Here is a 10,809-nt window from a genome sequence, read left to right as displayed (position 1 = left end):
TATACCGATTGCTAGTATCGTATGAAGATCTAGAAATATGATTAGTAGCATCATAAATAACTTTAAGAATGACAAAACAGAACATGCATAATCCCCGTCAATTTTTGAATGAACCCTCATCATAAGCTTATGAAAAAACTTACTATCTCGCAATTCTAAAAATTCAAATGCTTTTTTTGATATTTCAACGCCACCTTCAACATAAAAAAAGGTGGAATTTCATCTAGTATCAATATCCACGAAAAGAAGACCCTTATAAGATATCTTTTCTTGTTCTGTACAACTCTTAAATCTCAACAATCTAGCAGGTGAAGTTTTTGCATATTTCACTGCATAACGAATTCTATCAATCGAATCACCCAACTTCTTCAACCCTTTTTACTATTTAAGTTCAAGATATGTGCACAACAATACATATGAACATAGTCTCCATTCAAGACTGCACTATTCCATGATGTTAATCTCTTTTTTAGGTATTGACTCTTGAGATCATTAGAACTCGCATTATCAACCATGACACTGAAATTTTTTTCATTTTCCATCCAATCAAACAATTCTCAATAGCCTTGGCAATGACTTCACCTGAATGACCCGTGATTTGGCAAACATTCAAGATCATCGTTTTATGCAGCTTCCGATCATTATTGATAAAATGAGTTGTAAGACACATGTAATTTATAGTTTGACGTGAAGTCCACGTATCAGTGGTTAGACAGACTCGCCAATAATGCTTGTACATAAACTTTTCCAGTTTATCTTTCTCTTCATCATATTATTCAAATATGTCTAGGGGCATAGTAGAGCGTGGGGCACAAGAAACTTTGGCTGCATCACATGACAAAATTTACCAAATTTAGGATGATCGACAAATCGGAAAGGAAGCTCTACAGTAGAAAACTTCATAATCATTTCCTTCCGATATATTTCCTGGTCAAACTTGTCAGGCAACGGTATTGGGGTGACGCCATTGCTATATTTATTAGGCAAAAAGTGGAATGGTTTTTTGCTTCCTGTTCACATGCCTATTTGGATTATTAGCACAACTTTTGAAGTGATTGTGCAAGACACTAGTTTCATTATATAAAATGCAATTTTACAAACATAATTAAATGAGTGCGAATAAACTCTACGTTTCTTTTTCTCGGTATGATCCATGGTATTTGAAATCCCAATCGATCATAACTAATACAGTTCGAGCTTGTTTATGCGTAAAAAATATAATGTGATTATTAAATCACAAAATTCGCTTATTGAGTAAGTTCTTCATGTTTGAAGACTTCTCATGTAAGAGAACATTACATATATTCTTTCATGTATGTTCTCACGTGCATATTCTTTTCATTTTCTCCCCTCTCATGCATGCCTGTCTAGTTCCTGAAAACCCCTTTATATAAGCATGGCCAAGTAGGACAAGTGGACCAAGTGGCTTATCAAATTGTTTGCAAGTGGTTGTCAGTGGGATCCTGCATTGCCACATGCAAAAGAAATGAAGGCAATCGTCATCCATGACCTCTCTCTTTAGCTAATAAATTTTATTTGCCTGATAATCCATCATTATTATACCCCATTCGCTGATTTCCCGAGGGTGTATAAAACGGGGAAGGTGGTGAATCTTTTCTTATTGCAGTTCCTTAAAAGTTCCATACAATGGCTTTCGTGATGGTGACTTCGAGTAACGATGAGTGGTTTGCCTATCTTCAGGTGCTGTTGGCGAAGCTCGATATTAGAATATATTTCGGTATCTCAAAAATATTCTTACCTTGTATAACTCATTATGTATCGGGACACCATTGTTGAATCTTTCTCAATTATATATATGAGATGTACTGATCCAATTAGGTCATGACCAATATTATTCACATGGCATCATAGCCTAAGGTTCTCTTTTTTTCCAAGTCGTCGACCCTTTTCCTGACAAATTAGGGTTCTCTCTTTTACCCAAGTTGTCGTCCTTTTTCCTGTCAAATCCTTGTTATCTCTCCCATCTTTTTCCTTTAGTCAACATCCATACCGCATCATGTCCCATCACCAAGAAAATTCAAGCAATACTGACACCACCCCTTCTGCTCTTCATCCCTTTCCTAACCCCAATTTCGAAAACACTAATAATTTTATTGTTCCCACACCAGCTTCAGCCTCTGTTCTTCTATCCTCATCTTCTATGTTTTCTGGCTCCATCACAGCACCAAATATCACGAATCTTGTCCATGTTCAACTCAATAATTCAAATTATCTTATTTGGAAAACCCTCTTTTCCACATTCCTTAAGTCCCACGATCTGTTTGGCTTTGTCAATGGCAGTTATCCATGCCTAGATTCCACTGATCCGATGTATGCAGCTTGGTGCCGATTAGATCAAAACATTCGCTCCTGGTTATTCTCGACTCTTTCTGAGTCACTGCTTGAAGAGGTTCATGATTTGGGTACTGCACAACAAGTCTGGGATGGCTTGCACAATCAGTTTGGTGATAGATCCCGAGTCATGTATCGGGACATTAAGGTTGAACTCACTTGGCTGAAGCTCGAAGATCAAGGAGTTGAAAAGTATGTTCACCATTGTAAGGTGCTTGCTAACCAACTAAGGAAGTAGGAAAACCCATTGACGATGTAGAACTCATTACCTTTGCCATTGCTGGACTCTGTCGTGAATGATCCCAATCCCATATCATTTGATGTTTTTCGAACCAAACTAATGTTTCATGAAAATAGAGTTCGAAAGTTTTATCTCACTTCCTCTCCAGCGGCCAACACAACCCTTTAGGTTTCTACACATCTTGGAAGACGAGGAGGAGGCCGTGGACAGCAATACATTGGCAATCGTGGTGGAAAATCTCATCGAGGGGGTGGCAAAGGTGGCAGTAGATTTCACAGAACTGGTTTTGGTCGGGGATATGCCTCACAACAAATTTCTTGGGAAACTCCTATGCCCGTGGCAACTCAGGTTGTGGCTACACATTTGGTGGACGTGGAGACTCTGCGGTAATTGTTTATGGTCGTGGACAACCAAACCAACTCTCACATTCGGTAAGGCTCTCAGGTAACTCATTCTCAGTCAGTGATGGGATACTAGGGCCTCAATGACACACCATCACCGGATGCTTATTTGGACTCCGGGGCTTCCCCCCACATGGTCCATAATGAAGGTATCTTAGACAATATTACACCGTACTTTGTTTCCTCTTCTATTGTTACTGCCAATGGGTCTATTTTGCCTATACAGAATGTGGGTTTCGTGACCATTCCAATAAAATCAAGACCTTTATATTTGCAAAATGTGCTTCATGTCCCTAATCTTGATTATAACCTAATATCTCTTCATAGATTATGTCAAGAAAATGATTGCCATGTGATACTAATTATGGTTTTCTCTTAAAGGACAATCTCTCGGGGAGGATTCTCCTCAACTGCCCCTTCTAAGGGGTCCCTCTATCTAGTCCCTCTTTCACAACCACATGCATTCTATGCTACCACAAAATCATCTGTGATCTGGCACCAGTGGTTCAAGCACACCAATAAGTTAGTTTTGGAAGTCCTCAAATCTAGAAATTTAATAGAAATTTAATTATGATGCTTTCCTTTAATAAAGATTATTGTGATTCTTGTAATCTGGGTAAATCTTCTCGGTTACCTTTTTCTACTGTGAACCATATTGCAAAATCTCCTTTGGAAGTTATTCATGTGGATGTCTGGCACTCTCCAGTTATGTCTCATTTGGGATAAAATATTAAATTATCTTTATTGATGATTTTTCAAGATTCACTTGGCTATTTCCATTAAAATTCAAATCGGAAGTTTTTGATAATTTCCAAATCTTTAAATCACAAATGGAAAATTTCCTTGACCTGAAAATCAAAAACTTCAGATGTGACGGTGGTTTAGAATTTAACAATTCAAAGTTTCGGGTATTATTTTTCGTATGACGTGTCCACACACTCTGCATCAAAGTGGTGTAGCGGAGAGAAAGCACCGCCACATTCTCGATATGGTTCAAACATTTCTTGCTCAAAGTCATCTTCCACAACAATTTTGGGTTGATGCCTCCCTTGCAGCTGTTTTCACAATAAACAGACTTCCTTCCCCAATTTTACAATTTTTTTCTCCATTTAAAAAATTATTTGGCAAAATACCGGATTATGGATTTCTACGTACATTTGGGTGTGCTTGCTATCCTAATCTAACGCCTTATGTTTCCACCAAAGTTGAGGCTCGATCCAAACTATGTATATTTATAGGATATGCAAAAGAAATTAAGGGTTATCAATGTCTTGATGTCAATACAAATCGTGTCTATGTGTCTCGACACGTTCGTTTTAATGAATCTTATTTTCCATTTGCACACCTTAATGTTATAGTAAACCTGGATCAAAATGTTGTTCGCCCAAATGTTTTCTCGGTGTCCATTCCGCAGGTGCCAGTTTGGTCCAATGCAATCAGATCAACCCAAGATTTCAATTCACGGCCTACCCAAAATTTAATTTCTTGGACTCAACCCATTGTAACAGCATGTCCACAATCAGCACATCCAAGCTTCGTTCACCACAGCCCACTCTGAAAGACTCGGCCCATCAAACTCTGTGGACCATCCGCCTATCTCTCTAGGTGACCTTTCCAGCCCTGATCGGTTATCCCTCAGCCCAACACACGATCCAATCCCAACTAGGCAGTCTCTCAGCCCGGATCCAGTGCTTTCGTCCAGCCCAGTCGCCTCTCCGCCCAGTCCAGCTAGGCTCTATCTCAGCCTGAATCCAATGTCTCCGTCTGGCCCAGCTGCTTCCTCTCCATCCAGCCCAGCCCAACCTTCGCCCACAGAACCAGGTCAGATTAAACATCAAAATCAACATCCAATGGTCACACTTGGAAAACCAAATCTCAAATTTTCACTTTTAGCCACGACTCACTAGGTCACGAAACCTACGTGTTACTCACAGGCTATTAAAGATCCCAACTGGCGAAATGCAATGGCGGAAGAGTCCAATGCTCTTATTCAAAATGGAACATGGAGTTTGGCACCTCTGCCTCCTCGAGCCAATGTGGTTGGTATCACTTGGAAGTTTCGAATAAAGTATCGGGTTAATGGAAGGATCGATCGATATAAAGCTCGTCTAGTTGCCTAGGGATTTCGTCAACAACTAGGTATTGACTACCATGAGACCTTCAGTCATGTGGTAAAACCGTCTACCATTCGCTTAATTCTTTCTCTTGCTCATTCCTCCTCTTGGGATATTCGTCCACTAAATGTTAAAAATGCATTCTTACACGGTTACTTGCAGGAGGAAGTTTACATGCGTCATCCTCCTAGTTTCACTCATCCATTATTTCCTAACCACATTTGTTGTCTTCACAAATCTCTGTATGGTCTTAAATAGGCAACCAGAGCGTGGTTCACCCGATTTAGCTCTTTCTTTCACTCTCTTCGGTTTGTATCCAGTCCCGTTGACTCTTCACTATTTATCTATCGTAATGGTTCCCATACACTCTTATTACTGCTCTATGTCGATGATATTATCCTCATAGGTAGCTCTCCTTCTCTTCTAAATCGATTTAATTGAAATTCTCTCTAATGAATTTGCAATGAAGGATTTAGGTCCCCTACATTTCTTTCTTGGCATACAAGTCCACCATTCCTCTAAGAATCTCTTTCTTTGCTAGCAAAAATACATCTTAGATGTCCTAGCTAGATTTGGACTTGCAAACTCGATAGCAGTTAAAACACCATTACCATCCCGCAGTACTCTGTCATTGACTGATGGAGAGTTATTAGGCGACCTTGCTGAATATAGGAGTATGGTTGATGCTCTGCAATACATCACAATTACTAGACCTGACATTTGTTTTGCTGTCATTTTGGTTAGCCAGTTTATGCATGCCTCATGGACAACTCACTTGTAGGCTGCGAAGAGAATTATGCGTTATCTCCGGGGAACAATTTCTCATGGGCTCACTCTACGCAAGTCCTCCGATGTCCAGATTACAGCCTACACAGATGCTGATTGGGCTAGTTGCCCGGACACCCGAAGATCGACAACAAGTTATGCTGTCTTCGTTGGACCAAATCTTGTTTCCTGGCGCTCCAAGAAACAGCCTACCGTGTCCAAAAGCTCCACGGAGAATGAATATCGTGCCTTAACTTATGCTGAAGCAGGGACACTTTGGCTTCGCCAACTCATTCGGGACATTGGTCGTCACTCTCCGAGCCCCATCATTACATGTTGTGACAATATCAGTGCCACTTACCTTGCGGCCAACCCATTTCAGCATCAGCGCTCCAAGCATATAGCAGTGGATTATCACTTTGTGCTTGAATGGCTTCAACGTGGAGATCTCCTTGTACGCTATGTACCGACGTCCAATCAGCTGGCTGATATCCTCACTAAAAACTTATCAGTGTCCCTCTTCCAATCCCATTGTGGCAATTTGTCAGTGTCTGCGCCCCCAATAGATTGAGGGAGTGTATTAGAATATATTTTGGTATCTCGAAAATATTCTTACCTTGTATAGCATTATGTATCGGGACACCATTGTTGAATCTTTCTTAATTATATATATGAGATGTACTGACCCAATTGGGTCACGACCAATATTATTAACACTCGACTTAGAACAGAGTCGTTAGACCATGCTGGAGAGAGAAAATATGCTCTTGCTGGGTCAAATTGCTGATTGGGGTCGAAAAATTCTGAACATGGAAGATAAATGCGATCGTCTTCGCCTCATGTGTGATCATGAGCGTGGTCGGGTTGCTGAGTGGTGCGCAAAGTACCAAGAAAAGGAAGACGATGCGCTTTGCCAAAAGGATACTCTTGAGGATTGAGTTAGCCTTCTTCAAGGCATTTTAGACCTTAAGGGGTAGCGAGAGCGATGTCGATGTCACTAGGTGGTCATTCATATAGTTGTTTTTGGAGTAACTTGTGTTATATGTATGTATCAGGATTTCCTTCCCATCTCGGTACTATATATGACAGGTTTAAGTCTCTTTTTGAGGGAGGGTTAACGAATCGGAATGTGAAGATGTCCCTCCGATCCCAGGACTATACGAGGGATCTACATAGCTTTTTGTAGGAGGGGTCTCACTTAACATGTTGGCTTTGACTTTCGATAATGAATAATGACCGCCTTAATTTCTATCTTGCAACACAACTTTTCGTAATTGCATGAATGGGTGTCCTTTTTTCCCCTGTAATGGTCTACTAAAAGAAAAAAACTTTCCTAATAAATATGACGACGGGTTAACGTATCTACAATAGAGGCAAGAAGATCAATTATAATTCCATTCAAAAGAAGGATTAAATAGAAACGTCATTCCGCTATTAGCCGAACTAAGGTTGTTAGCAAGAGGTTTCTTTGCACATTCCGTACGTATATATTTATGTTTCATGAGAAGTTTGGATTTTATCAAATAGCCTTTCCAATAAGGGTTCGCTTGAACTCATAGAGAACTTCTTCTGTGGCTTATGGATGCTTAGTCGTATATTTAAGGCTAGAAAGTCATCATCATGTTATATAAATGTATATACGTGTATATATGCATATAGATATTATCATTACTTTTTGATGGTGTACCTTATAAACTTGGGATAGAACTAGATTTTGATGGCTTCAAACATTAAGGGGTGTTTGGATTGTAAGTTAAAATTTTTTAACTTTAACTTTAACTCAATACACTATACAACAAAAACACACATTTTCCAAGTCAAAAATTTTAACTTTAACTTTAACTCAACATATTACACAACAAAAACACACGTTTCTCAAGTCAAATTTATAATCACATTACATTTGTCATTTTCCACAATCAAAATCAAAATTAAAATCAAAATTACTATGACTCTGAAACCAAAAGCACATATCTTGGGATATATTTAGGATATGTAATACGTAGTATGAAATTTAGGGGATTGAATCACCTCTCCCACTTATATGATGATCAGAAAGGGACCACATAGAGCTCAATTTATGTTTATACCTTTCCACAACAGTTCCCCCATTCTTTGTAGTTTTATTGTAGGCCCCAGCTTATATCAACTTTTTCCCCGAATTTCCTCAATGATTAATGCGTGGGTTTTAAAGTTTTGATTTGTGTTTACACAGTTTCTTCTTTTTTTAACTTTTCTTGATTTATCTTTACTCTGTCCTATTTCATGTGTATATAGCTTTCGAGGGACTGAGGTCAACTAATGTTTCCCCCTTCATGTATATATGCAGACATGTGATCATGAGCATAAATTTATTCTATATATAAAGTTACCTGGGCACTTGTAAAACGTATGCTTCCATATTATAAGTACAAGAAGGCACTCAGGCCGTTTATTGTGATTGCAACCCTCTTTTTTTGGGATTTACGACCAGCCCATTATTGTGACTAGTAGGACCCAAGGGTGACTAGTCGGACCCATGGGTCTAAGATTCCACGATAGATCCGTGAATCGTTTTATTAACTTGCGGATTTTTATTTGGTCCGTAGACTCATGGCATGTTGGCCATGATCTTCTGTGACGGGAAAGACTTATTCTTGGGTAGGTCTTAATGGTCTTGACTTCCGATTTCCTCGGCCAGGCCTTCCTGCTCTTGCCTATCATTGGTAGTTGATCTTCAGGCGTGCCGCGTACCACGTTCTCGGGAGGGGGCATCCGTCGAGGCCTTTGAGTTCGTATGCTTTGTTTCCCAATGCTCGCGTGACTTGGTAGGGTCCTTCTCAATTAGGCCCGAGCTTGCCTGGTCTTGGGTTTTTTGTGGTAACCGCTGCTTCTCGCAGCACAAGATCGTCCACTCGGAATTGTAAGTATCGAACCTTTTTATTGTAATATTTAGCCACTTGCTGCTGTCTTTGAGCCATTTTCAGCGCGGCAATTGCTCTGACTTCTTCATGCAAGTCCAAATTTCCTTGCAAGTTCTCCGAGTTACTTATCGGTTCATATGCCTCCACTTGATGGGTCGACATTTCCATCTCCACGAGTTGGACTGCTTCTGTCTCCAAGACCATATTAAAAGGGTTTCTCCCGTTGCAGATGTTGCAGTGCTCCGATAGGCCCAGAGGATGGCTGGTAATGCATCTGCCCACTGCCCTCGGGATCCTTCTACTCGGGTCTTAAGGTGCTGCAATATCACCCGATTTGCGGATTCAACTTGCCCATTTGTTTGGGGATGCGCAACAGACGTAAAACGGTGTTCGATGCTCCATTCTTTACAAAACTCTCAAAATTTTCAATTATCAAATTGAGTTCCATTATTCGTGACTATGACTTTTGGTAGTTCATATCTGCATATCACGTTTTTCCTCAAAAAATTTCTCACCTCCCTTTCAATGATTTTGGCCAGCGCTTCCGCTTCTATCCATTTCATAAAGTAATCGACAACCAATATCAACAATTTTCTTTGACCGGAAGTTGGGGGGGAATGGTCCCATGATGTATATGCCCCATTGCGCTAATGGCCAAGTCGTGCCTAGTGTTTGCATGGGTTGTGGCATTGCTTTTGGGATGTTCGCATTTTTTTGGCACTGTTCACGTTTTCATACCAAGTTCTCGGCATCTCTTGACAGGGTTGGCCAGTAAGATCCTTGCCGAGTGGTTTTATGGGCTAAGGCTGTTCCCCTGAGATGATTACCACATGCTCCATTATGAATCTCGTGGAGGATGTAATTCGCTTCGACTGGGGATAAGCATCTTGGGAGAGAGTACGACCTTCGATAAAGTGTGTCATTGATCATTACATATCTCGCTGCCTATTGCTTTATCTTTCGCGCTTCAATGGCTTGTGGGGTAGCAGCCATCTCGCAGGTACTTAATAATAGGGGTCATCCAGTCTTCCCCGGCATCTTGGGATGCCACCTCAATTTCCGATATCATTTTGATGCAATATGGTTTCCACCAGGATTGTGCGATTCTCATGGTTATTTGGGCACCGGCTAATTTTGCTAGCGCGTCAGCATGGCTATTGTTGGCTCGAGACACCTGCCTCACCGTTACTTCTTAAAATGCGCTTTTCATTTGCTTCACTCGTATTAAGTACCTAGCCAGTGTCTCTTCTCGTGTAGCGTAGGTTCCGTTTACTTGGTTCACCTCAAGCATGGAGTCACCGTACGCATTGACCATTTCTGCCCCCGTTTGTCTTGCTATCTTTAATCCCGTGATCAACGCTCCGTATTCAGTAACATTATTAGTTGCTGGAAACCCAAACCTCAAAGCATATTCCATTATTATTTCATTTGGGCAAGTTAAAACAACTTATTACAGAGTATATCTTGCCAAGATTAACGGAGATTTGTTATACCCTTGTATATTAACTAGCCCTATTAGTTACATACATATTAGGGAATAGATATCTTAGAATTCTTTCCTCTTTTCATGTAATCGACGGTATATGTACATGATCAAGCATGAACGAAATCAAGCTTTTAGCTCAGCAATTATCATGGTATCAGAGCGTAAGATTTCTAGAAGAGTGTTACCTTCTCTCGTTTAGCATTTACTGGTTGGTCATGAGTGAAGGCATAGATGGACAAGGGGGTCGAAACTTCAGGAAAGGGTTTAGGGGGCGTGGAGGCAGATTAGCTATCTATTTTCACCGTTAATCCATCAGACTACACTGGAGTTAGTATGATCAATTGCAAGTTAAATCGATCGAATTACCTGACGTGGTCGAGGGCCATGTTGACTGCATTGACCGCAAAGAACAAGGTTGGGATGATTGATGGAACGGTGCCAAGGCCACCAAAAGGAGACCCAAATCGGGCGAAGTGGGACATCTACAATGCCTTGGTGATATCTTGGATCTTCAACACGCTGGACTTGGAGCTCCAATCCAGCGTGG

The 10,809-nt window shown here is 40.5% G+C and overlaps 1 long non-coding RNA gene across 1 annotated transcript; it reads left to right on the top strand.

Moving 5' to 3' along the window:
• Nucleotides 1–8,279: 8,279 nt before the first annotated feature.
• LOC116197546 lies at nt 8,280–10,405 on the top strand. Its single transcript, XR_004155060.1, has 3 exons — nt 8,280–8,775; nt 9,006–9,090; nt 9,539–10,405. It is a non-coding gene; the product is annotated as an uncharacterized LOC116197546 (long non-coding RNA).
• The last annotated feature ends 404 nt before the right edge of the window (nt 10,406–10,809 follow it).

Source organism: Punica granatum, chromosome 1 (genome assembly GCF_007655135.1).
Source record: "Punica granatum isolate Tunisia-2019 chromosome 1, ASM765513v2, whole genome shotgun sequence".
NCBI classification, from domain to species: domain Eukaryota; kingdom Viridiplantae; phylum Streptophyta; class Magnoliopsida; order Myrtales; family Lythraceae; genus Punica; species Punica granatum.
This window is presented reverse-complemented; position numbering and strand designations above follow the sequence as displayed.